This window comes from Canis lupus, chromosome 34 (genome assembly GCF_011100685.1).
Source record: "Canis lupus familiaris isolate Mischka breed German Shepherd chromosome 34, alternate assembly UU_Cfam_GSD_1.0, whole genome shotgun sequence".
Classification (NCBI taxonomy): Eukaryota; Metazoa; Chordata; class Mammalia; order Carnivora; family Canidae; genus Canis; species Canis lupus.
This window is the reverse complement of record NC_049255.1, coordinates 22472274-22484606: the sequence shown is the minus strand read 5'-3', so window position 1 is coordinate 22484606 and position 12333 is coordinate 22472274. Positions and strand designations below refer to the sequence as shown.

At 37.0% G+C, this 12333-nt stretch overlaps 1 long non-coding RNA gene across 1 annotated transcript in view; it reads right to left on the bottom strand.

Moving 5' to 3' along the window:
- Positions 1-113: 113 nt before the first annotated feature.
- LOC111093933 overlaps positions 114-12333 on the bottom strand; it is a 41857-nt gene continuing 29637 nt past the window's right edge. The window contains exons 2-4 of the long non-coding RNA XR_005383904.1: positions 12032-12109; positions 1658-1767; positions 114-1335 (exon numbers count right to left, since the gene is read on the bottom strand). This is a non-coding gene — a long non-coding RNA (uncharacterized LOC111093933). The remainder of the gene's footprint in view (positions 1336-1657; positions 1768-12031; positions 12110-12333) is intronic.

Below are 12333 nucleotides of genomic sequence, written 5' to 3'. Positions count from 1 at the left end.
ACTATCCTTTCCTCAATTTAGTGCTTACTCTGTGCCAAATCCTGATCCAAGCAGAAATTACAGAGATGAGTAAAACATAGTCTTTGCCTTAGGGCCACTTTTTTCCCCCCAAGCCCCAGAATGACGTTCCCCAGGTGGTCTATATGAATGATGTCCCCTAGAGGGTATGCGGTGGATAGCCCAGAAGCCCACACCAGTGGCCTCAAAAAACAGAAATTATGAGAAAAATAAAAAAATAAATCAACAAGGATACAAATAAGGTTGTGAGAAAAACCTAGAATAACCACTAGGAATCAGAGAAGCACCCACAATTAATATTCTATTCATCGGAGTAGTAAAAGTCTTAAAACCTAAAAATACCAAGTGTTGGATAGGATATAAAGATAATGGCTTCTCATTCTCATAGATAAATTGGTACACACTATGTATTAGAGAACCAATTTTGAAATAGCTAAGAAAATTGATCCTTTCACTGTGATCCAGAAATACTAACTTGGGCTAGAAATCCCTGAATATCTTGGTGGCATGTATGATAGAGATGAGGCTTTTGGTGGTGAGTGCTAAGGGAGGCCCAGAGGCAGGGAGCATGTAAGAGCCTTGCAGGGTCTGAGAAAGCAGATAGAGAGGGAAGCACCTGACTGAGGCATTGCCAGGAATCTGCCAGGTGGGCAAAAAAAGAAAGACATTCCCAGTGGAGAGCAATGTGGGAAAAGATAAGAGATTTACACAGTGCAGTGAATGAAATGCGAGAGTTATGCCAAGTGACCCAGAATACTAAAAGCAAAAATGGAAAAGAAAATGTAATAAAGATGAGACATATGCAAAGATTCAAATTTCAATTAAGGAACTTGGGTAGGTGCTTCATGATCTACAAAGATTAAATAACCTTTTCTTCTGAGAATTGATGGGAAGATACGATACAAGCTCTAGAATTCGAGAAAATTTTACACTAGTCATCTTTTGATACCAGACATCTTTAGTGATTTTTTTTTCATAATGTCCAGTATTCACTCCCCCTTCTAATAAGAGCACTACAGTTTGTTTCAGAGAAATATCCTACATTACTCTCTGTAGGTATGGTTTGGATGGCCTGTCCTGCCACCCAGCAGGATAGGAACGTTGGTGTATAAATATTTACAATTTTTTGGAACATCAATATATTCCATATTCTTGGCAGAGCTGTAATAATCATGATGAATATTATTATAGAAGATAGAGGGAAAATAGCCAAGACTTCCTTAGACATGCATATCTAATTTTCCATCTCCATTCCATCCCTTGGAAGCTTGGTGTGTATAGTGGATTCTTCTTATATTATGATTCTTGGTCTTTCTCCTGAAGAAAGATATTTAATCCATTGGTAAACCCTGTCAACTCTACCTTCAAAATTCATCCCGAATCAGACCACTTCTCTCCCTCTTCTACTGTAGTCCAAACCACAATCATCTCCTATCAAGACGAGCAGAATAATCTCCCAAATGATCCCCTGCTCCCAGTCCTGGGCCCTATAGTCTATTCTCCAAATAGTAAAAAGTCTGGTCTTTTGAAAATGTAAGTTAGATAATTCTCCTGTCTTTACTCTTCACAATCCTCCAAAATTTCCAATGAATTTAAAATAAAATCTGACACTAGCTATCTTCCCATCCTCGTCACTTACCACTGTGCTCCTAAATCACATTGCTCCAACCTCTGGTTTCCTGGCCAGTCCTGTGACACAACAAGCAAGCATCTTCAATTTATTGTTTTGCTCCCAGTTTTTCTTTTCTCCTAGAAGAATCACATATCAGAAAAATCTTGTCTAATCATTTTCTATGAAAAAGTGCCCTATCTCTCTATTCCCTTGTCCTGCTTCATTTTTCCTAACATGACAAGAATGGCAGATGTTATATTGCATATTTACTCATGTGTTAGTGTATTGCCTGCCTGTCCCTCTGATTAAATACTCATGAAAGCAGGAGATTTATGTATGTATATCTTTATATACTCATTCACCACTATATCACAGATGTCTAGGACCATAGTGCCCATCCCGTAGTAGAACTCAAGTAGTTATTAGTAAGCAAATTAATTAAGCAAGTGGATAGGGACTATAAGGCAGAGCATATGAACCAAGTTGAACCAATGAGACTTCATTCTTGTTTTACTCTTTATTATAATTGTGAGAAGGAAAAAAAATATCTCTTTTTTCTAGAATTTACTAGATGAAGAAAGAAAAACCTAGGGCCAAAAATAAATAAATAATAAATAAAGCCCTCACTATGAGGAAAACAGTTCTGCAGGATGGAGAAGAACAGTGCCTAGTAACACAATTCCAGCGCCTAGATGCAGCCATATCTAAAGTTAGCTATAATTCTGTACTTTTGAGGTATGGGCACCAGTAAATTTCTTATTCTCTTAATGCCTTTGTCTTAAATTTTTGCCTTTTGCTTCTGAAAGAATCCTGACTAATTTAATCACCAACCTCTTAGATAGATCAAGGTATGGGGGGCATGTTTCACCAAACTCACAAAATTAATGATGGAGCCCAGACTTATGCTATAAGAATGTCTGAGTCCGAATCCTGGTCTTTTTTTCCACTCTGTTGCTCAGCTGGCTGTACAAACAGATTCAAACCCCCTCCTACTCATGATCTCAGGTTGTTGGACATTTATAAAACAGCCTTGTATTGGGGCCAAGAATCCTAGGAAATTAAGTAGATTGAGATGAAGTTTCTTGTGTTATTTAATCTTTTAAAATTTAAACTGCTACCTCACCATGGGGGAGTCTAGCTCAGAAAAAAGAAAAAAAATTCCTCTAAAGAAAATATCAGGATTAATCCTCTCAGTCAAACTATACATTCGCTAAAGAAAGGAAAATCGCTTTTATAAAGGCTCGTTTTTTTTCTCAGAAACTTGTAACATTCATGTTTTTTTTTTTTCTTCTGCTGGGTTTATTGCACGTCATAAATCTTTTAATTCCCTGAATCCGGTTGAATGTAACTGAATCATTGTTTCTGTGCACTACTGTGGACCTGCCAACCCCCACAAGCTTAATCTTGGGACTGTCAGAGAGTCTACGAAAGTGTCCAGCTCAGTATCTGGCACATGGTGGCATTTGATAACTTCTACTCTTTAAAAATAAACATGAGTGTGTCTTTTCTATAGTAATGTGGAAGTTTGTAGGACACTTTTCCAAATTTTTGCAATTTTCAAGCTCTGAAACCATCATTTCTATTGGAGTCCCGTGGTTTTAATACATACTAGAAGAAGATTAAAATAAAGCTATAAAGGAGCAATCCCTACACTATATTCTGATTTTACTGGAGAAGAGAAAACATGAAATTTTGTAGATGTTAGATAAAATTCTTTTGAAGAATTTTTGTTTTATGTTTTAAGACTTTATGTTTTAATCCTCATTACTTTCTTACTGAATTTTTAAGCCATTTTCAAAAACTCTACTTAATCCAATTTTATGAAAAATGCAGTTTCTGGGTTATAGTCAAATATTTAATATACTAGGAGAAAAGTAAGTAACACCTGAATCTGTCAGAACCAATGACTTGGTTGATGGGATAAAATTAGGTTAAAGAATGTTTTTCTTCATGGGACGTCTGGGTAGCTCAGTGGTTGAGCATCTGCCTTTAGCTCAGGGTGTGATCCTGGAATCCAGGGATGGAGTTCCCACACTGGGCTCCCTGCATGGAGCCTGCTTCTCCCTCTGCCTGTGTCTCTGCCTCTCTCTCTCTTTGTGTCTCTCATGAATAAATAAATAAAATATTTTAAAAAAAGAATGTTGTTCTTCAGGTCTACATTAGAGTTGATCATTTTAAAATAAGGCATATAAGTAATATTTATTGAATATATAATGTGTATGAGCATACCAATTCGTATGAAAATACCAATTTTTTAACTCTTGAAGGAGAATATTTAGTCAATTGTTTAAACAGGGTGCACTGAAATGTTTTTACTACTAATGGTTTTTTAAACTCTCTATTCAGAAAGTATAAAATGTTATTGAATTAGTTCATATTGTGCATTGAGGTTTTGTAGCTCATGTATTCACTTTTTATTAATACATTGTGCCCTTATACTAATCAGCCTTTTATCAAACCAAAATTATTAATTGAATGCCCACAACAAACTATATACGATGTGCTCTAAACACTTACCTAACACTAACAACTTAACTTATTATCATTTTTTTTTAATTGAACTGTCTGCTCTGACAATCATAAAGCCAGAACTTCCCTATACAAAAACTATGAGCCAGGGCTTTAGACTTCAAGTAGCTTAAAGGGTAGTGTTTTCAGTTAAAAACAAAACAAAACAAAACAAAACAAAACAAAACAAAACAAAACAAAAAAACTGCCCTAGCTGAAAAATCCTCCAGGGTGGGATAAATCTGAACAAGAACAAGTCTCAGAATAATACTCATCCCCTTTTGGTTTCTCCTTCATTGACAGCAAATGCTGTCAATTCCTTCCGGTGAAAACCATCTGAAATTTAAGACTTCAGGCTCAAATTGTTTCAAAAACCCCAAACTTGATATACAGCAATTGACTCAACATTTCCACCAGGAATCTAATAGAAGTCTCCAACAAAACATGGGCAAAAGCAAATTCTTGATACCGAAGCAAACCAAGTGAAAACTTGAGAAGGCCTCTCCCTTTGCGGTTTAAGTGTGACTGGTCTTCAGGGCGCTGGGCCAAAGTCTTAACTATACTTCTGACTGCATTCTTGTCTTCACACAGTAAATTCAGTCCATCATTGAATCCTGCTAAAATCTTCCTCAAATCTAACTACCTCTCACCACGTGACTCCAAGTCCCATAATCTCTCATTTGGACTACTGATGTTTCATGAGACCCTTTCAATGCTCACTGGGCTTTGACCCTCATCTACTGATGGACTAATTTCTAGGCAGCAGCACAATTATCTTAAAACCCAATTCATATCATATCATTCTTCTGCTCAAAACCCTCCATAGCTTTGACATCTTACTCAGAATAAAATTCCAATCCCATACCTTGATCCTTTGCCTATAAGGCTCCATATATTATACAACCTTTGTTTCCCTCTCTGATGTCATCTCTTCTCCCTGGATCCTTCTTTCTGAACCACAAATATCCTTCACATACAAAAACCATATTCTCAACTGAAGGACATTTACATTTGTCATAACACCTGACTACATAGCTCCTCCCTCAGATTCACCCCTCATTTACACTCAGGTTTTAGCTCCAATGTCACTTTGTTCAAAAGGCCTTCCTGACCAACCTAAATGCAACAGCATATAACCCAAACTCTAAACACTAATGTCTTACCTGCTTTTTACCCATCATTCTTATCACAGATAAATTATATACATATCTGCTTGTGTGCATGTCTTTCACCTCTCCAACAGAATGCAAGCTACTTAACAGTGGAGGATTTTTCTGTTTTGTTCACTGTTATATTTTCGGTGTCTACAACTGTGCCTGGCCCAGAGTGGGTATTCAATAACTTCTTAATCAATTAATCATTAACTTTTCTTCTTTTCCTTTCACACTGTCCTAGAGTTTATTCCATGGATTCCTGACAAAAAAGAACTGGAATAATTCTGTATGTCTGATTTTTTTTTCCATACCCCCTGTATAAGATGCAGTATTATATTTCTGTTGTAAGCTACTTATTGTGAGATGGCAGAGGTATGGAGTAAAAGATGAAATGTCCCACTTAGTTACATGTTTTTGTAGAATTCTAGGCATGAACTGACTACCAAGAAGGGAGCTTATGGGGATGACAGTGATGAGGAGGAAGGCAGTATGTTTTCTTTGCTCAAAATCCTCCTCCACATAGCCCTGAATAAGATCTTAGAGGTCAAATATGTTACAATCTAGAGGAAGCTGAATCCCTCCTCCAGCCTCCTACACAAGGGATCATCCCCTTTACCACCAAAGGCAAGAAACTCACCCATGGATGTCATGAGTCAGAAGCTCCGCCCAAGTAAACTCTACCCTCTGGAGTATCTTTCAGCACATTATGAGATTATACTCGATTTGTCACTAGAGATTTTTTTCCTGCCGAGTCCCCCCAAAACTAACATCCAGATCCTCTGTCAGTCTTGATCTTTAACCAAGTATAACAACTGTCAGCATTTCTGAAGCTCAAATCAGGCCCTACTCTCTCCGCCCAGCCTCCAGGCCTTGTGGCAATGTTGTCAGGGTTTCTGTGACTGTGAATCAGCTCCCAGAGCACAGGAAAAAGACACTGGTGTCTGAGGACCTCCTGGGAAAGACTCTTTTGTCATGAATGCGCATGAGGGCTAGATTATGTGAGGCTTGTCAGTGCCGGAGGACAGTCATGCCAGTTACAGTTCAAAGAATGAGGAGCCACCTACTTTGACATGAGCTTTCTTAACTCTCTCTAACCAGTTCTGGAATCCACAATGACACTTATATAGCTTTATGATTAAGCCTCTTCCCTTTATTACTTTGTGACCTTGGTGAGGTCATTAACCCGCTCAAAGCCTCAACTTCCTCAGCTGTAATTGGGAATTGTGAGTACCTAATTTACTGAGTTGATGTTAGTATTAAGTAGTTATACTTCTTGCTCATAATAGTCACTCAATTAACCTTACCTACTATTAGTTATTCTTTTCTTTATAATGGCATGGGGAAAATAGTATATAGGCCCTATCTTCTAGTATTCTTTGCTATCGGTTCAGCAAAAGCTTCCCCCTTAAATGTAACTAAAAGGTAAGATGTGTCAGAATTTGTAAAAAAAAAAATTGAATTATTGATCATTCAGATAAAATTTTTATATTTTGAAAATATATTATTCTATTAAAAGGTAACCAAGTACTTGAAGACATTCCACTTAATAGTATCATAATTACAAAAGACATTTTATTCAATTACTTAGACAATTTGGTAACTTTCAGTTACACTTATCTTTTCTTGGCATTATTATCAACATTTACTCTCCATGGTAACCCTGAGTCTCTCAGATATAATGAGATTGGATTTTTGCACAAGTGGGATGGTCCCGTCAATGTGTTACAGGAAATCATAATATTGAAGTTTTTTCTAGTTCTGCAGCACAATCACCCAGATTCATAGGTTTTCAAAGTTTGATGTTATAAATCATAATATTGAAGTTTTTTCTAGTTCTGCAGCACAATCACCCAGATTCATAGGTTTTCAAAGTTTGATGTTCCTATGGAGGATCCTGAGATGTGTTCAGGTGTTCCCTGAAGTCAAAATCAATATGCCTTTTTGCCAATGGTGCAAAACTTCCGGGGTATGAAGGTGAATCAAGGCTCTGACATCAAATTGTATTCACAGTCACTGTATTCTTCTCTGCCACATCAGTTTCATCCATTCATCGAAGAATATCCTTCAGAAAGTGCTAGGAATTATTGATTCTGTTAAACCTCAACTCTTGGCAATGTGCCTAGCTAACGTTCTGTGTGATGAAATGAGAAGTATGCATAAAGCACCTCTACTGCATGCCAAAGTATGATAGGTGTCTCAAGGAAAAGTATTTGTATGGGTATTTGAGTTGAAAACTGGACCAGCTGCTTTGTTCATGGAACACTATTTTTACTTGAAAGAATGACTAAAAGACAAACTATGATTATTCGAACTTGAGTATTAGGCAAATATTTTTTTGAAAATAAGTGAAGTGAAACTGTCACTTCACAGAAAACAACTAAGAGTATTTGTGGCCAGTGTGTGATTTGCACTTTCAAATGAAATTGTATATCCTTTTGCAATTTGTAAAATATGGATCCACCCCCAGGAGCTTGATGGCTTACCAATACTTAGACTTCTGATGAGATTGATTGTATTAACCAAGATGGTTTGTCAGTATTGTGGAATGAAACTTACTATCCCCTGGGGAGATCTACATAACTTAGTGATCTTAGTTATCTACATGACTACAGTATTTTCCATCATAGTTATGCCAGTTTACATTCCTACAGACAGTGTGTAAGAGTTCCTTTTCTTCAATTTCTGGACTGATTGCTGGACTCAGGGCTTGCAGCAGTATGTTAAATAGATGTGTCGAGAATGGGCATCCATGTGTTGTTCCTAATTTTAGAGGAAAATTTTTCAACTTTTTACTATTAAGAATGATGCTCACTCTGAGCTTGTCATTTATGATCTTTGCTATTGAGGTACATTCTTTCCATATATAATCTGTTGAGCATTTATTTAAATCATGAAAGGATGTTTAATTCTGCTAAATGCTTTTTTGCATCTATTGAGATGATCATAAGATTTTTACTCTTCATTTTCTTAATGTGGTGGCCACATCTATTGATTTGCATATGTTGAACTATCCTTGCATCCCACAGATGGATCTTAGTTGCTCATAGGGTATCACCGCTTTAATGTGCTATTGAATTTGGTTTGCCAGTATTTTATTGAGGATTTTTGCATTTATGTCTTTTCTGTTTTTTCTTAAAGGTGGCAATCATATCCCCATTCTACTAGACCAGGAAAAAATTAAGTAATATCTCAGTCCTCTGGTATAAATCAAAATATCAGTATTTTGCTATAAAGCCTGATTAGTAAATAACTAATCAAGAACATCTTGAGCCCAAAAGAACATCCTATTTCTACCCCATAGAATTGATTTATGCACCTAGTCATAGGCAGGGGAGTTGAAAAATCTCAGGAATTCTCTGCAGGAGGAAGGCCTGTCCCAGGATGCTAACCCATAGGAGGATGCTGGAGAAAAGAATGGCTAAAGCCTGAGACTTGGTCAGGACCCAGAAAAGTGAAAAGGCTAGATTTTACATGTGCAATGACCTCTTTTCTCCAAATCACTGATCAGATAAATCACCTATCTCTCATGAGTAGGGATGAATGAGGGAAAGGGAAAGAGGTCAGGCTTCGCCACCCCCCCCAAAAAAATTCCAAAATGATAGAAGTTCTTTTATGAGGTGCTGCAGAAAAGCAAGCCAACAGAAAGAAAGATGCTTACCATACTACCATCTGGTGACTGTCCACGGACAGATAATTATTTTTCTTTTCTATTACCAGAATATACCTTTAATTTAACGTTCTGTTTATTCCATTCAACATTTATTATATTAATATTTTTCATGGTTCTGCTTAGTCTCCATAATCATTATTTTGTAAGCTAATATTGTCCATTAAAAATGAGACATATTTCAGTTAAGTATTCTCTTAAAATACACATTTAAATTGTTTCCCATTTTCAATTTGGTGATGATCTTCTTGCATGTAGCCTCTTTCCAACTTTTAAATTTTCTGTGTTGCATTTACATAAATGGGATTATTGACTATTTTTATAATACTTCATATGTATTACTGAATTGGTATTTAACAGATGATGCACAAATGCCAGACTTTGGCCTAAACATCACGAGATAGGGGTCTCCAAATTTGAAAATAATGTTTTTTCAAGGGTGCAAATTTTTTTAAGTCCCCTCCCTACCTCAAATATTCTACACCTTTCTTTCTGTTATCTTCTTTCTCCCACTGACCAGCTTTCCAAAGCTCCAGAATAGACAACATCCCTTAGACTTTTGTGGAGTTGAATAAAGCTGGAAAACCGAAGCCAAAGTCAAGAAATTTTCCAGAGAAAGAGAATTGAACATTACTCTGAATCTACTCAGGAGCTCCACCCTTTCCTTTTTTCCTCTCCTGCTTCACTGTCCAATAAATCCTTTTGACTTGTGGATCTGCTTCTTGCTTCTTTAGAATGGCAGAATTCCTGATTGGACACTATCAACTATCAACTATCTTAGACAAAGTCCTGGCTCTATCTGTAAGCTTTTAATTATCTGCCAACATAGCTCTATTGGTTTTGTATATGTAGATTGCGAGTTAGATGTTAATACCATCCAAAAAAATCAGTGATCTCAATCTCAATAGTTTGATCAATTTGCCCTTCATATATTTTCTATCAAGAGATTTATACCCTATTCTTCAGGTTCCCAGCACTGGCAAGTCACCTGATTTCCTAACTGATTTTCAATTATTTTCCTTTGAAGATGATCCAATTTTTTTTATTATTATTCCTGGTATAGAAATACATCTCCTATAATTATCTTGTTGGTCTTTAGGGATCCTATGCAGGTCAGGAGAGCATTTGGGGACTTTTCTGACATGACTAATTGTTTAATAGCTCCTTTGTCTATCTCAAACTTCTCCTTTGTTCTAGTTTGATCATATCCATATTATAATTATCTATTCAAATCTTGCAACCCCTACACATATGTCAATTTTTTCTGATTCAAAAATTCATAGATTTGTAGATTCATAGATTTTTTTTCCAAAAATGTGGATGGAAATTTCAGTATATATGAGATCTCAATATATACCAGGAAGGTGAATTTGTTTGGAATTCAATGTCATTAGACCTAATAAATTATGTTACTAAAATTAAAAATGAAAGGATTTTGTTGTAACTATGCTGAAATTTGCCCTATATTTCTTTGTAGTCCTTTCAGGAGCTAGTCTAAAAAGCTCTGCATTCGGTAAGTACTTTAATATCTCTTTACTGAGCCATAGAGAGACTTTATCATTATACACTTGGACTATTATTAATAAATTGCTTCAATTATCTTGCTCACATTATTACTAAAGTTCAAAATTTATAAAATAATAGTAATGGAAGCATTTCATGTCAAGTTTCTGGCTCTGCATTGAGGAGTTAGCAGGCAACAGCTGCTGACAGTTAGTCTAGGGACTACTGAACTCTCCTGTCCATTCCACTTCACTCCCTTACATGCAGAGGCAGCCCCATGAAACAAGTCTGCAGCCATTAGTGTTTTGACCTGTGAATTCCTTAGTCACACCTTAGTCTCCACCTTTGTTCTGACACCTTGAATTTAAAGCCCTATTTTTGGACTGCCTAATTGGCTCTTTATAGAAATTCTCAAAGTACTTTCAAGTACTTAATACACATACCCCCTCCCCCACTCCCCCCCACACACACTTCCCTGGCAATTATTACCATTACTTCTTGCTATAGTATCCTCATTTTTCTAGTGAGTTGGTCTTTATAACCAGTAAAACAATAGTGCTTTTCATCCTAAAGAGTGATCCAGGAGATGTATTATTCTGCAAATCCTCTGTTCTTCATTTATACAACTTGCATTCTCTTCTATGTCTCCTGATAACAATAACCAAGGACAATAATCATGATAACCCCAGCAGCAGCCAATCTCCATCTTTCTCTGTGGTCCAACCAATTACTGACCGCCTTTCCTTGCTTATTAATAATTGGAAAACAGTGTGGTCAAACACTCAGGGATTATTTTGAGTGGCAGCCTTATAATTCTGCAGAAACTACAAAACAAACCCAATCAATGAGAATGGTTAAAGTCATTCACAACACTTTTTTTTCCTTAATTCTCAATCTAGTCTGTCAATAAGTCATGCTTTTTGTCCCCTCATAAATATACCTCAAATCATCTATTTTTTTCCATTTCTCTGCCACTACCTTAGTCTAAGCCACTGAACTATTTAAATACCTTCAAATACGCAACCCCTCACCTGTCCATTCCCACCTTCTTTGCCAATCCCCTTAGATCAGTCCCTCCCTCTTCCCATGTACTGCTTGACATCCTAGGAGGCTGATAACCAGGCTATGTGTCAGGTGGCTTCCCACTGGTTCTGCTACAGGAGATAGTGGCAGGAGATTGGAGGATGAAGGAAGAGAGAAACAAGCTATTTTCCTCTTCCTTCCCTACCATGGGCAGCCTCTCCGGCATGGTTCCAGCTTCTGCTGGGAGACCCTGGTCCCTAATCATGTTTACCACCTCCTTCCTTGGTCTCTTCAGTCCTGGCGTTTTAGAGACTTCTAGCTGTTGCTAACTCTGGGGTTACCTTGTTGTCACCGATTGTCTTTTTTTTTTTTTTTTTTAATTCTTATGATTTTTTTTTTTTTTTAAGAGAAAGAGCACATGAGCAGGAAGGGGCAGAGGGAGAGAGAGAATCTTAAGCAAGCTCCATATCCAGCATGGAGCCTCACATCATGACCTGAGCCAAAATCAAGAGCTTAACCCCCTAAGCCACCCAGGAGCCCCGTCACCTGTTGACTTTTCATCCACTTCATTAGCTGTCGACTGTCGGCCGACTCTTCCCAGACTGGAACTGTCAGGAGAGAAATCTGACAAATATAATTGAGGAATTTTAGAGTCTAGCACTGTTGTCCTCTACTTCTTAAGACCAAGACTAACTCCAGTGGCGCAAAGTAACAAAGCTATTATCATAGATTAGTTGATGAATGTCCTTTGCAAGAGCCAAGACTATAAACCCACCTCTGAAACTGAATAAAGTCAAGTCAGAAGGAAAAATCATCAACAACATAAAACAACAACAAAAAAAACTGAC